The sequence below is a fragment of the Thermobia domestica genome, chromosome 8, assembly GCF_964235325.1.
Source record: "Thermobia domestica chromosome 8, izTheDome1.hap1.1, whole genome shotgun sequence".
NCBI classification, from domain to species: Eukaryota; Metazoa; Arthropoda; class Insecta; order Zygentoma; family Lepismatidae; genus Thermobia; species Thermobia domestica.
Genome location: NC_137461.1, coordinates 26640759 through 26656444, shown reverse-complemented (window position 1 = coordinate 26656444; position 15686 = coordinate 26640759). Strand labels below are relative to the sequence as shown.

The 15686-nt window shown below is 35.7% G+C and overlaps 1 long non-coding RNA gene across 1 annotated transcript in view; it reads right to left on the bottom strand.

Annotated features, from left to right (window-relative positions):
* LOC145691594 (uncharacterized) overlaps nt 1-2224 on the bottom strand; it is a 51643-nt gene extending 49419 nt beyond the window's left edge. Inside the window, exon 1 of the long non-coding RNA XR_014132422.1 lies at nt 2096-2224. This is a non-coding gene — a long non-coding RNA (uncharacterized LOC145691594). The remainder of the gene's footprint in view (nt 1-2095) is intronic.
* Nucleotides 2225-15686: the final 13462 nt, after the last annotated feature.

Genomic DNA, 15686 nt, shown 5'->3' with positions numbered 1-15686 from the left:
CAAATTTGATGGTAACCCATCTAATAGTTTTGACTTTTTTTTTATCTCCCTGCCGGACTGACAAAGTGAATGCGTATATCAAGAATTTTTCGTAAATAAGACAACTCAGAAATTAATTGTGAGATTTATAATCGAAATCAGGAGAGGAGAGACGCTCCATGAGTGGTGTTATTTTGGACGATTCCTCTAACTATACAAGCCAGGAGATAGTAAGTTTTTATTTCCTGAAGTAGGTTCCTATAACACCAAACATAAGCGCAGTATTATTGAATATTTTGGATCAAAATGTCCAATATACATTTCAACCAAAAATTTTCTTGTAAGCCTTATATCTGGAGAACTACCTATAGTGTAGCCAAACCCAAATTAACACTTAACTCAGTATGATGTGCTTATTCCATAGAAAACAGGAACACTTGATTTAGGGGTCGTTCAAAAATTTTGTGCCCCTGATCCAAAAAAATAATTGTTGGCCAAGATTGCAATTTTTGATGCATTTTTAGACCCTCCTAAAATTCTTGTTCAAGATCAAAATCTTTCGATCCATTTCTTGGATCATTCCTAACATTCTTGTTGATATAGAACTTACTAATTATTTACGAAATCGTCTTACTACCGTTAATTACTAGACAGTGCTAGTTACTTATGTTATCTTTATTGTTTCGCGAATTGTTTATAGGTCTAGTTATAGAGAATTATATTCCTGTTTTTAAGGGGGATACCTTTCGGTTACTTTAGAGTCTATATGAGTTTAGCCCCGAGACTATATGAGACGTGCATCTACACCCGCGCCACATGAGCTCTCCCAGGAATTGAACCTGGGTCTCCAGGATAAAGGCACCTACGTTAACCATACTGTTTTTTTTTTTGAAACGAACTTGATTTTAAGTATGTGATTTTGTCTATTTTTTCTTTTTACGTGCAGCTAAATGGCACTTGGTTTTTCAAAATGACATTGAAATGAAATTAGATCTTTCAGATTAACGATCTACGATTATGTCCTTCAGGTTTTAAGGAAGATGGATGATTCAGCCAAGTGAATGATGGTGGAAGGCTTGGTGGAATGAGAATGTAAGAGGAGACGGGAGTACCTTCAGAAAATCCACGGGCATGATGTTGTCCACGACAAACATACTTGTCCGGGGGTCGAACTACGGGTCTCATGTATTAGAGTTAAGAGCCTGACATACTAAAAATAATACCATTTTTGGTTTGTTTGTTTTTCATAAGTGAAACATGATAATGAAATCTTACTTACTACAATTATAGATAATGTTATTCTACAACAGAAAATATGAACCTCAAGAGTTTTCAGTGTTGCCATGCATAAAAATTACAGTGTTGCCATCCATAAAAAATACAGTGTTGCCATAACAACATTTCTCCCAAAAATCTATGTTAAGGCAGCGAGTATAGGAACGAACTCAACTGTAGTATCCTGTGAACTACTTTTTAAGTAACATTTTTATTTACTTATTTAAGAAGTAGTTCACAGGATTCCAACTCAACATGATACATAATCAAATGCAGTTGAGTTCGTTCGTCTAGTAGTGCCTTAACTTAGATTTGAGGGGAAATGTTATTCTGGCAACACTGGAAACTCTTTAGGTTCATATTTTCTGTTGTAGAATGACATTATCTATGATTATGGTAAATTTTATGTCATTATTTCATTTCACTTTTGAAAAACAAGCAAAATAAAAATGATAAATTTTGTATTACTTTTTAGTATGACAGGCTCTTATTGGTGTGAGTCACCGTGCCCTCTTTTCCAAAATAAATATGCATAATACACATATTAATATTACTTTAATTAAATTTTACTAACACTAACTGTTAAAATTATGCATAATAAAGTTTCATTTTCACGAAGTAAGGAGGGTATTTAAATAGATTTGAGAAGATAATTACTAAATTGAAATCATTACCACCCTTTTCAAAGAAACGGAAAATTACAATATAATTCCCCATCAGTGCACTAGAAGGACAAGATAAACAGATATCAACACTTTTACGTCATGTTCCAGGATTATGTAAAATTAACGTTTCAGTTAGTGTTTTATACTATGAAGTTAGAAAATGAACTTTTACGTACCCACAAATAGCAAGACACATGAGACACACAATGTGAATGTGAGCAGTTTCATGTTTTTAAATCGAGAAAATAGTTCCCGAAACTTCAAAATCCCAAACGTATATGGCAATCTATGATTTGTTGTCGTAGTTCCGATGTTATAAGTGTTTCTCTGCAATATGTACCAAATGCGTATATATACCATTTCAATCGTATATAAAAAATTGTTTACTTTAAGTTAACCTTGATTTTATACGATAGGAATCAAATTTATAACCATAGAAAATAGTTTCCAATAATAATTACAGATATAACCTGCATTTGAAAAAAGAATTTTCCATTGAGTTCTTCAGTGAAATTTTGTCATGTATTGAAAAATGTTGGCATGTTGTTCCTTGATCTTATCTCTTGTCCTTCAAACGCCGCCAAAGTCAAGTTCTCAGTTGTTCCCTAATCTGATAATGAAACGTTGTTGTTCTGATGGCAGGAAATACAACATAACCCTGAGGTTTGTGCTGGGTTTTCAGTAACAATTAGATACAAGGGATAAGTGGGAAATGTCTTCCTCTGAATACAGCATACTACTGCTATAATCAATTAAAATTGTCGCCTACGGATGTTTACATGTATGTATAAATTGAAGTTACATTGTATATCCTGTCATTTTCTTCTCCAATATCCTTCATTACCCTGTGAATAAAAAGTAACTTATTACATACATAGGTTAGTAACAACGTTTATATAGGTATATCAGGCTTGAACGTAAATGATGACAAGGGGCATCCCCCTAAGATCATTTTCAGCCCCTGAAACGTCTAGTTATTTGTTTGTATGTGTGTATGAATATAAAGTGAGCTCAAAATCGCCCTCCCTCCCCCCAAAAAATATCTTGACCCCTTCTCCTATATTCATGTTCTAGCTAGAGACCTGTTACATTAATTCAAATTCCTTAGATTCGTATGTTGACCCACTATAAGTACCAATGCAGCTACCGTATAGCATCTCAGAAAGTGGGCCGAACAGTGGAAACTAATAAGCAAGTTGGTCAAATGCCATCGTTGGTCCTGCTTTGTAATTAAGCACTTTGCCAAGCTTTTGCCAACCAACTTAATTGTTAACGTTGTTGGTAAGAAAAAAGTAAAATTTCGATTGCTATTGTCAGGTAGAAATTATTGGATTAATGACCAGAAATGATTTCCGAGAACTGAACACTTTTTGAAAATCCGGGAGAAAGGAATAATTGCCCGTTGACACCTCTGCAGCCGACCATGGTTTTTAATAATCAATTGCCGAAGGACTAGCGGATCCAGAATGGAGATTTTCATGAGGGGCCGAGGATCGTCTCCTGGACGGTGAACGTAGACTCCAGAAATACAATACAAGTTTTGTAGGGACTTGTAGTGAATTAGTATTACTCAGAAGCACGAAATGCTACATTTTCTATCATAAAACCAACTGAGCTTCTTGGAAAGAATATACTCAGCCAGGGACGTACGGAAGGGGGGGGACACGGGGGTCCGGACCCCCCCCCCCGAAATTTCGACTTTTTAAAAATTTAGCCTAATTTTAGGGGCAATTTTAGCAATTTTAATATAAAATAACTTCATATTTAGTTTGAACCCCCCCCGAAATAAATTCCTGGGTACGCTACTGTCTCAGCATTTGTTGAGTGTTCACTTCCTTCACCCTTCGCGTAAATACGCCACGGTAGAAAAGAGAGAAAGTAACTGTCTACGAAAGAATCTTAAAGCAGAACATAACGTATTTTTTTGTCTTATGACAATAGTAATTCTCTTCAGCAGTGTTGATTCCAAGTCACTTTGTGAGGGCATATTCAACGAGTACGGTATTTGTAATCTGACATAAATTCTTCAAATGAAGGCTTCATTTTGAATAGGGCAATGTTTCCTGGAGCTTCGTACTTCTCTGGCCTCATCACAAAGAGAAGGCAATGTGTTACCATTCCGCTCTGTCTAGATAAGGGTTTCCCAACCTTTTTCATCTTGCGGCACACTACAGGTGTAACTTGAATTCTCGCGGCACATTCATACATATAGTTATTATTATTATTATTATTATTATTATTATTATTATTATTATTATTATTATTATTATTATTATTATTATTATTATTATTATTTGTATATATGAAATACCGTGATACCTTTTCTGTGATTAGGCCTACTGATCTCTCAGAGAAGAAAGAAATGGTTTTCCTTTGTGGCAAATCATTATGCTTATTGTTCGTTCTAATTTAAAAGTAGTTAACAATTGCAGTGAAATATAGGACTCGGGTTTTTTTTAAAAAATCCACTTTCTCTTTCAAAAACTGTATCTAACCTTTCACTAAAAAGGAAGATCACTAAATACGTCGTAACGAACGTATAAACAAATCTCTTGTACTTTTAAAGCACAAATGTAGGTAACGTTTACGCATGTTTGCTTTGTCAAAAGGATTGAATGATATTTTAAAATTTCGTTACGAAATGAACTGCAACAAGAATGGAGCAATAATGGTCATGACAATGATAACAAATAGAGTAGAGGGGGGCAAGAGTACGTGGGGGGTAAGGATACGATTCCCTAAAATCAGGTGAATATATTCGCGTATGGCAATAATGCGTCACGTGGAGTTTGATGTTAATGGCGTCTAGAACCTAAACAAGTTTGAGTGTGCTGCGGCAAACTACAAGCTATCTAGGTAATTATTTATGTTTTTCTAATAGTTTGATATAATATTGGGACATAAGTAGTTATTGAATAACTTACACAATTTTATAACGATTTCAAAGTACTATAACGCGTTAGTTTCTAACATATCCATTGTTTGACAGGATAGAGTAAATTGACTTTCTTCCAACAGTTGGCTGTACAACATCACGGGAAAGTCAATTGTTTAGTGAGGGGGCATGGGTACGCAGATACCTACGGGGCAAGGGTACGCATGCGTACTCTTGCCCCTTCTGTTCTATAAAAAAGGATCCAATTTGATTTAGAACTAACAATCAAAAAAGAATGTAGATTCCGTTGTAATAGAGAGTGACGGCAAACTTTACGAATACTGGTTCCCATATGTAGCCTCTAACGTTAAGAATTCTGAAGAATCCTGATATTTTCTTATGTACGAGGGATACATTTTTATTCTAAATCCTTACATAACAGTATCTAAGGTGGTGTTTGAGTTTTCGAAACAGATAAACGTGTGAGATAGTGACATCTGCAATTATTGAATAACGTTACGCTTGCTTATTTTATTCAGGTTTCAGAAATACTACGCTTTGTCCTCTTTTATCTTAAATGTCAGTAGTCTTCAGAAATAAATTTCAATGGGCCTTATGCAGAGTCGTTCTGACGCGTGATTAGTGCCATACTAAAAAGTTCGAATACCGTATGTTTCCTGTAGTAGTCAGTCCTTTAGTAATTATACGTTAAAACGACTCTGCATAAGGCGGTATCAGTCCAATGATTGGTATGGGATTCTATAAAGATATATGAAGCTAACCTAACCTAACATTTGACAATATGTAGCTTCATCAAGGATAGGTCGAGAAGTTTTCAAGTTACCCTCGTTGGTGACAAGCATTCTGTAACTGATGGAATAAGCTGGAAATATATTTTTATAAAGGGTCTAAATATTATCTGATTGTATCCTATGCATTCCCATTACTGATATAAAGAGAATTAAGGATTTTTCTTTTCTTTTTTTGAATGAGAATCTGCAACGTGTTTAGGTACAATAAAGCCAGTAGGCCTATTTACCGAAGAAATGGAGAACGAATTAGTGCAATATATCACATTACTGGATCAATTCTTCTATGAATTAACTTTAAAAGATCTACGAAGAATGGCATACAATTTTGCTGAACGTAACTAGTTGCCCCATATCCTTTAGCCATGTGAATCGAATGGCAGAAAGAGATTGGACAGAGTCTTTCCGTCGTAGACATTTAACAATTGCTTTGCAACAGTACAACGACTCACCAAAGGTAGTCGTTAACCCTGGTTCGGCTAATAATGTAAGTAAATTTTTAGTGGTAGTAATTATTCACACCTTAAAATATCTTCCGTGATTACATTTACTAGTATTCTCACCTTTTATACTGAAATTACAAAACGATGATACGTATTAAACAATTTTATTCGTTGATTCTCTTTGAACGAATATGCACATAGACTGTCTTGCAATCGTACATGTTTATTAGGTATCTATAAACAACTACATAGCAACCAACTATACAATAATGTATATTTCTTACATATATTAAAAACATTCTTCTTTTGTTATTTTTAAATTAACATTATATCTGGTATAGTACTTATGTAGAAGCACTTTCTGCCCAAAAATACAAGTAATTATCAATTTATACAAAGTATCTCGTTGTATAAAATGTCGCCCGACGATGGGACTGAATATAAAAGTTACAAGGGAGCTTGACTTTTATATTTAAGAACCACTGGTCCGTTTATAATAACAATATTCCATTAATTATGTCCTATACATTTTGATCGACCCTCGCATATATATAACATTATTTATTTTCATTCATATGAATATATTTATAATAAATCTTTCATTTCATTATCATTTATCTTTTATTACATTAATATATAAATTTTATTATTATTAAAACGTCGTCGCTTATTTATATAATTAACGAAGGGTACGAATTCAAAATAGTAAGAAGCAATTACATTTTAAGACATGAGTCACCATGATCAAGGTCGCATTATATAGTAATTACTTTAAATGATATTTTACAGTATGCATTGTATTAATTAGGCGTCAGAATATAGAAGAATCTTATTCAAGTAACATATAAGATGGTGCATGAAGACAGTTGTCGGATAATTAGCTTAATATAATGAACCTTATACTTAACATAATCTTTGACAATTAAGTTTCAACACAAATCAAATATACTATAAATAACCTTTGCTTTTAATGAATCGAACTATAATTCTTCATATTAACAAGAAAGAATTAAAATCGTTTGAAAATTATCATTTGTTGAAACAAATGTGATAAAATATTTATGAGTCCATTAACTAATCCTATCAAGTATAGTGCTTGTATATCAAAGTCATAAGAATTGTTTTCATTATTGATATTAACACATAAACTTAAAAATAAATGTTCATAAGAATCTATAGCTGGTATGGGTTTAACCCTTACTTCATTAACTAGAGTCAGTTTAAATTTGTACTAGCATATGATTCTAATAAAGTACATTGTACTGCACTATCATGATTAGGTTCCGTACTATTTTGTACATGTATTGCGTCGTGATTCTGATTTTGATACGAAGTGCCATCTCTTGAACAACGATTATGTCTATACATAGGATTTGTAGCATTTCTAGAATTTCGCCATGTATTTCGATTGTTTTTGCGTCTACTTCGGTTGAGTGATCTGACATAATTATTGTCACGATTGGTTAGGTTAGGTTGATTCCCAACATAGCTTTGCCTATTTTGCTCGTTCTGATTGCTTGAATTTACTCGGTTTAGGTTGTGTTCCGTATCGTTCACACTACGGATATTTAGATTCCGAACAGGTACAAAATGATCTGAATTATTTTTACTTTTACCTACTCCTGCTTGTTGATTCAGAGCATGGTATTGAGTTTCATAACATTGAACAAGCATTAATAAGTGATGAAAACTCATACACTGTGTAGAAAACAGGATCTGTTGTAACTTAAACGGTAGCAAATTTCGAATTGATGCTATGATTCTAGATTCCGATTGCAATGGATTTACGACTTTTAATTCGTTGTATGTATTCACAACAAACTCGACAACAGATTTGTGCAAACGAGGATTGAAATGTTGGTTTCTAATCGTGGCATCTCTATTTGCAAGCAAAAAGTCATTTTCGTAATTTGCGATTAGCGCTGCTTTGAACTTCTCATACGTACTAACGTGATCTCGTACTGCTTTAAACCATAAAGAACATGGTGGGAGTAATAAATGAGGGATTAGTTTCATATATTGTGATCTATCTATACACATTATATTGCACTCGTCCTGAAATTTTTCTAGGAAAGAAGTAGCATTCTCATTACATTTACCACTGAACTTACTCATAGCACGTATTTCACTCATCTTTACGCTTAACTTTACCTTCCTTTTATCATTCCGTGTTCTTGTTGAGTGACAATTCCTACCTACGGCGTGATGTGTAGTTCCACCATCTCTTTTCCGCCCATCTGTACTCCTCGGATGAATTTCTTCCAAAATAATGTCCTCATCGGATGTATTGCTTGCAGATGAGATAATGTGAGGTCCACGTTGATCGGCTACGGGTGGAGGCGAAGTCATCTCTTGGGAACAAGGAAACTCCACACGATCATTAACCATGTTGTTGGGGTATACGTTGTCCTTAATCTGTAGCATTCTAATTTCCTCTTGTAAGGTAGCTATCAACTGAGTATTGGCACGTATTTTGTTGGAATTATCCGTGACCTGGATCTTTTGTTGACGTACAGAAGATTCTATTCCTTCCAAATCCCTTTTTACACCACTGACTTCTTGGATTAAATGGTTGTGATTATCCTGGCAATCCTCAGATATTCTTTTTAACTTTTCATCGAACTGCGAGGTGATGTCATTCATCGCCTGGATAATAAATTGTTTCGTCTCTTCTGACTTCTGCTCCAGTCGTCTACTTAATTCCTCATATTGTTTGTTGGATTCCTCGGACTTCTGCTCCATCGTCTGCTTTAATTCCTCATATTGTCTGCTGGATTCGTTGGACATCTGAACCAAATTTTGTTCCAATCGCTTCATGGCTTCCGAATCGTCTTTTCGGCATTGTTCTTGCCGCTGTAAGGCTAGCAGGATTCTGTCTTCTAATGTCATTCCTGGCGCTGCACTTTGTTGGTCATTACCACTGTCACTGGTTTCTTTCTCCATTGCCTCGCCGTTCATTTTTCTTGTGATTATTCTACCACTTCTCAGTATAGTTGAGTTCGTAGTCATTAACTTTATTATAGAAGTAAATTCACCCTTACTTTACTTCGGGATATGAATTTACAAGGTTCCCGGGTGAGGTAAACCAAAATTTTTACAACGACTCACCAAAGGTAGTCGTTAACCCTGGTTCGGCTAATAATGTAAGTAAATTTTTAGTGGTAGTAATTATTCACACCTTAAAATATCTTCCGTGATTACATTTACTAGTATTCTCACCTTTTATACTGAAATTACAAAACGATGATACGTATTAAACAATTTTATTCGTTGATTCTCTTTGAACGAATATGCACATAGACTGTCTTGCAATCGTACATGTTTATTAGGTATCTATAAACAACTACATAGCAACCAACTATACAATAATGTACATTTCTTACATATATTAAAAACATTCTTCTTTTGTTATTTTTAAATTAACATTATATCTGGTATAGTACTTATGTAGAAGCACTTTCTGCCCAAAAATACAAGTAATTATCAATTTATACAAAGTATCTCGTTGTAACAGCCTTCAAAGACTGGTCTGGGGAGAGCTCGTGGTTTTAGCAAGCCACAAGTTGAATGTTTTTTTAATTGTCTAAAAGATCTTATAAGACAAAACGGCTTTTCTCCACGGGATATCTACAACATGTACGAAACTGGAATAAATATGGTTCCTCATAAAGTTCCAAAAGTCGATTAAAAATCAGTTGTGAATAAAACTGTATCTAGTGATTTTGGAGTTAACCTAACAGCTGTTTCATGGTGAGTGCATCTGGTTCCTTTATTCCCCAGATATTTTCCACAAAACAAATGAAACAAGAATTATTCGATGGCTCGCCGCCAGGTTCTGTGGGAATATCTAATTCTGGTTCATCAACTCACGACTCTTCGTAGAATGGTTACATTATTTACACCAACATGTGCGATCAAATTCGGTTTGTTGACAATCAGACCTCTCACATTTCAATCGAAGCGATTGATTTCTGCAGGCAAAATAGGATAGTGATGTTGAGTTTACCACCAAATCCCAGTCATAATTTGAAACCATTAGATCGCTCCTTTTTTTGACCCAATTAAATCCTGGTATTCAACTGTGTGTGATAAATGGATAAGGAATCATCCATCCCACATCATTCCAAGTTGTGAGTTTGTTTACTGAGGCTTACTACAAAAAAGACTCATAAAATGCTTCGTGTGGAGTGTTGTACTGTAAGGGGCGGAAACGTGGACATTACGTAAAGGTGATGAAAATCGACTGGAAGCCTTCGAAACGTGGGTGTGGAGAAGAATGGAAAGAATTAGTTGGGTTGAGCGGAAAACGAATGAGAGAGAGTTAGAAATGGTGGGTGAGAAAAGAACACTTTTAGATATTATTAGAAAGAGGAAGAGAAACTGGTTAGGACATTGCCTAAGAAGATATTGTATCATAAGGGACGTCCTAGAGGGTATGGTGTCGGGAAAGAGAGGGAGGGGGCGAAGGAGACTACAATTAATGGATGATATAAAAACAGAAAGATCATACGTGAAGACGAAGAAGTTAGTGGAGGACCGTGGAGCATGGAAGCTTCTCAGCTGCGGCAAGTGACCTGCCAATAAAGGCAGAATACCTATGATGATGACTACAAAGCTGCAACCATTGGTATCCAGCCTTCAAGAATCTGGAGTTGTCCTACTGAATCCAGATGTGTTCACTGAAGAAGATTTTCTTCCTTCCATTGTGGATGTGATAGACTTAAATGTAGAAGCCAGGTCTGAAGACGAAAGCATTTCTGAAGCAGCAAATCAAGCATCAGACCTGAATAGAGCCCAAAATCGTTCATCGGATGATTCACTGGAAGTAAAAAGGGACCCATGTGGTGCATCCAGATCAAACACTCCTTTGCCAGTTGCTCGTTCTTTAAACAGTAACGCTAGATCCTCACTAGAAGCAAGCAAGAGCTCATGCTGACTGTCCACTTCACTCTTCTGTCGGTTGCTCGTTGTCATTCATCTGTTACCTAACCTTCAACCAGTATTACTGGGTTCTCACTAGAAGCAAGCAGGAGCTCATGCGGATTATCCCCATCAAACACTTCTCTGCTGGCTGCTCGTTCATCGGTTACCAAACCTTCAACCAGTAACTAGATCTTTACTGGAGGTAAGCAGGGGTCCATGTGGACCATTTACATCATGCACTCCTTTGGTGGTTGTCAGTCCTCCTCCAACTGCTACCAAGCACTCAACCAGTAGATCTTGATCTTCTCTAAGTCAATCAGAGATTCTGACATCCTCTCCTTTCAAGCAGAACTTACTTTCGAAACGGTGCCCTCCAAAGAGCAAAGACAATCATCATCTTGCACCAGGAAAGCTACAACCGAAGTTGTAGCTACAACTCCTCAGGTCAGTGAGGAAGTAGTGTACGAGTGTCCATTATGCAATATCATTTACAGTGATCCACCAATAGAAGACTGGATCAAGTGCGCAAGATGTCATGAATGGTGGCATGAACAATGCACATCATATAAAGGAGTAGGCACCTTCATCTGTGATAATTGTTAATGCTCGTTTGGGTGCGTGCTCTTGCCCCTTTGATTTCGTACTCTTGCCCCACATATAGGGGCAAGAGTACGAATTTGAATGTTTTCATTTTATGAGTTCTAGTTCCTCTAAGAATAGAGGTATATAAAAGTTGAGTTCAGATTTCGTAAAGGAGAGTTCAAGTTTTGTGTTCCATGTAAAAGTTTTCCGTTGTAACTATTTTTTGCCAAAATATATAAGTTTAATTAAAATTTGCGTACTCTTGCCCCCCTTTCCTATACTTTTTTCAACATTAAAAATGTACAGAAAAGTAACACAGTATGAAACTTTTGTAGATTTATAGTAGAGGTTCATAGTAATGCGAAATACAATTATACATTTTTCCTTATGCCTTGGAATTTGATTCCTATAGAATTAACAATTTTGTTTCAATTTCCTCGCGGCACACCAGCGACCTATTCGCGGCACAGCAGTGTGCCGCGGCACACCGGTTGGGAAACGCTAGTCTGGATCTACCCTTGAGGTTTTTGCTGGGCATCCAGGCGACAGAAGCAAAGTGAATTTTTCAGTCAAATTTAGATAAGGATACAAAGCAATAATATTATTGCTCATTCAGTAGAAAATTCAAACCTACATTATCCAGTAGGCAGTAGGCTATGATATATCATTCAAGACAAAAGGAAGAAGGAAAAACTTCGCTGAATGTTCAACAGGAAAAACAAACATCGCGTAACATATTATTTATGTTAATTTTTAAAATACATTTTGAATGTAGAAGATGTTTGGAAACAAAAACAAAAGTTGGGAAATGTATCCTTACACGAAAAGATGGGGAAAATTACAAAACAACATGGTGCGCAAATGGGTAATTTCGGAGTTATAGTCTAGCGAAAATTGGTGGAAATGATAAAATAAAGGGCCATAATTCCAGAACGAAATTTGGATGAAATTCAGATTAAATTTCAATTCAGCAGCAAGGCTATATAAGGCGTGGACCTACAATTTAATGTGAGATTCGAACTAGATGAGCTTCCACCGGAAATCAATCTCGGATTTTGCACGCCACGGGCGCGTACACTATCTGCGTAGCCACGAGGAAGCTCTGGATGAAATTCGGGTAAAATAGTATAGTGCTTATTTTACATGCATAGATTCCGTTAATGCCCCAGTGGGTATGGAACAGAAAGGGACGTGGCGATAGAATTAGTTTCGAAGCATAGAGCTTTGAAGTTTTCAAGAAACGCAAAGTGATAAGTGGATAAGGAACTGGAGCTTGATGGAATGCAGGCACTAAATAACTATTTTCTTTCACCCAATCTTCATCTGACATTTTGTTTTCAAGTTGTTCTCACGTTATGTTATGATATCGTTTCAACAAATTCTCGGCGGCTCTAACTCCGAAATGAAGCATTTGTGCAATCATATTAGTCCTTTTTTTTTCAGTGTTTGCGTCTGAGCGTTGTTTGCGCTAAGTTCTTTTATGTTGTTTCCAAACATCCTTTATATCAACATGGAATATGTTCTGTCTTAATAAAAAATACTTATACTGTACCTTCATTCAATAAACTAATACAGACTATCGTTGTGGAATGTATGTTTAGACGATTACATGTCATCACATTTATTTTGTTTCTGAAATTGTAGATAAAATATATAACGGTATATAGATGTCAAGGCATACCATAAAAGCAACTTGTAAACAAATATGGATGAAGTCGAGTAAAAGAACATGTACTTTCGTACTTACATTCCAAAAACCTCCAGTTTCCTATTAACAGGTGGTCCGGAAGTGGGCGTACCCCTAATTGGTGTTTTCTGACAGTTTTAGGTTTTACCCACATTTGTTTGGTAAGATTGCTCCGCATTGTCTGGTAACATTGCTTGGCATTGTCTGGCAACATTAGGTATCCATGTTCATTTGTTTTCTCCTGTTGGAGCACCAGCGCATTTCGCGATTCACGTGCGCAATTACCTGAATCTGATGTTTCCTGGCCGCTGGATTGGAAGAGGTAGTGCATCTTCACCAGCTCCCTTTGCCTGGCCTCCAAGAAGTTCCGATCTAACGACACCAGACAATACTCTCTTGCGTTTCATAAAGCAACAAGTAAGAAATACTCGATATCATTAAACGCAGGAATTACGAGGAGCTGTGGAACACGCCTTCACCCTCGTGACTCCGGAGTATCTCCGTAAAACATCTGCGAGAACTTGGTGCAGAATTCAGCTGTGTAAAATATGGATGGTGATCATACCAATGTTTATGACTCTTAAGACTTCAAGGTAACTGTGTGCATACATTCTACCATAACTAACACTGTACTGTTGAAACTAAAAGGGAGGGGGGGGGGGGGAAGTTCGTCCACCTCCGGACCATCCTGTACGTATCATTTTGCGTTTCAATCGCCGCCTCTGTTTTACATCTGCTGGTCCATTAATGGAATCTTGGAATGAAAAATAAGATTTTGAGGACCTAATGCACGAGTTAAATATGACTACGTAGTCTTTCATATTTCAATTTTTACAAACCTATTAATGCAGATATTTTTTATGTTGGATAGAGGAGAGTTGGAGCCAAGTTAAGCTATGACTGAGATTTAGACGCTCAGATCACGATTCTGAGTCTTAAAGTCCGAATTATACCCACGTTAAGGAAGAGTAATATCTATATTTATATCTAAGAATGTCACGACATTTAGGAAAACGTCTATAATTAATTAAGTTCATCGACGGTGTCGCTGAAACGTTAGTTTTACTCTATATCCACGCCGAATTTCTATTGTGGTGTAATTTTCTTCTTTGGTGAGATATTTAACTTTGTTAGCCATAACGTAATTAGTAAATGTAATTGAAATATCTTGTTAAGAGCATTGGCTAACCAAAATGCCTGTCACAGCTAAATAAGATACACCTTTAATTATAATGGAAACAAATTTAAATGATTGTTAAAAGGGTTGCTAGTACATTTAAATGATTTATTGAAATATAATGACAAATTAAATGTAGTTACAAAATTTAATGACTAATAAAAAGTGAAAGCAAGCTAATTGAATATTTATGAATTAGATGGGAGACATTTCCTATTACATGGTAAGAGTTCTTAACATTTCCTATTGAACATTACAATTCAACATTTCTCCAAATTATGGGACAAGTAGAAGGATCGTCACTTACAGAATTATTCGGCAGAAGAGACCAGAAGTTCCAACCTTTGATGGGCAGGAGAGATCCATCTCAATGTTCTGTATGATGAAGACCTCTTTAAAACAACTACCTTGCTTCTCCACTGTACCAACTGAACCCCGAAGCAAACTTACGGCAGTCTTTTATATGAATCGTGTAACTGTGGTTAAATTCCTCTTAACCTATTTCTGTTGTGACCTACTCACCTACAGAAGTCACGTAGCATAGGACAATTTTTAGAATTTTTACTGTTAGGTGGAGACTTCTGGTCTCTTCTAATTCAATGAGCATAGAGAAATAAATTAATCTCTAGTTTTTCCACCTGTATGAATAATATTTAAAATATATCACTTTTTTTTTCGACTGTGATTTTTTTTTACCACATTACCCCTCCTAGAGTAAATTCATCAGACATTACTTTTTAATGTATGTTGTGATCACTATTTTTTTTCGATTGTGTGCTGTTTTTTTTTCTTTCTTTTTTTTTAAGCAAAAATAGCGTTACTTTCACTGATTCCTAAAGGAGTCACTTATTATACACACAGATAAGAACATTCAACACAAGTTGATGCACTGTTCGTTTAATGCACATTTTTCTGTGAGAAAAAAAAAACACTGTTTACTAACCAGTCTCTTTGACTTCACTTTGGATATTGTGTAAAGTTCGACGTATTTGATTATAAATGAGCCTTCTTCTTTAAAAAAAACACACACACACACAGCAAATTCAATTCGTGATTGTGTATCCCAGCGAGTGTTCACTTGGTAGATAAAGTTAAAGCACAAAAGGGGCGACAGTTCTAGTGGTAAGTTATCGAAGTCCACTCCATGTTATTCCGTCGTTTACTTTTGTCACTTACTTATACTTATTAGTCACACTGATATATTGATCGTATTGTAAGAACATAGTCTCAACGAGTGTTTATAAGATGGGTCAGTGTTTTTAATCTTAAGA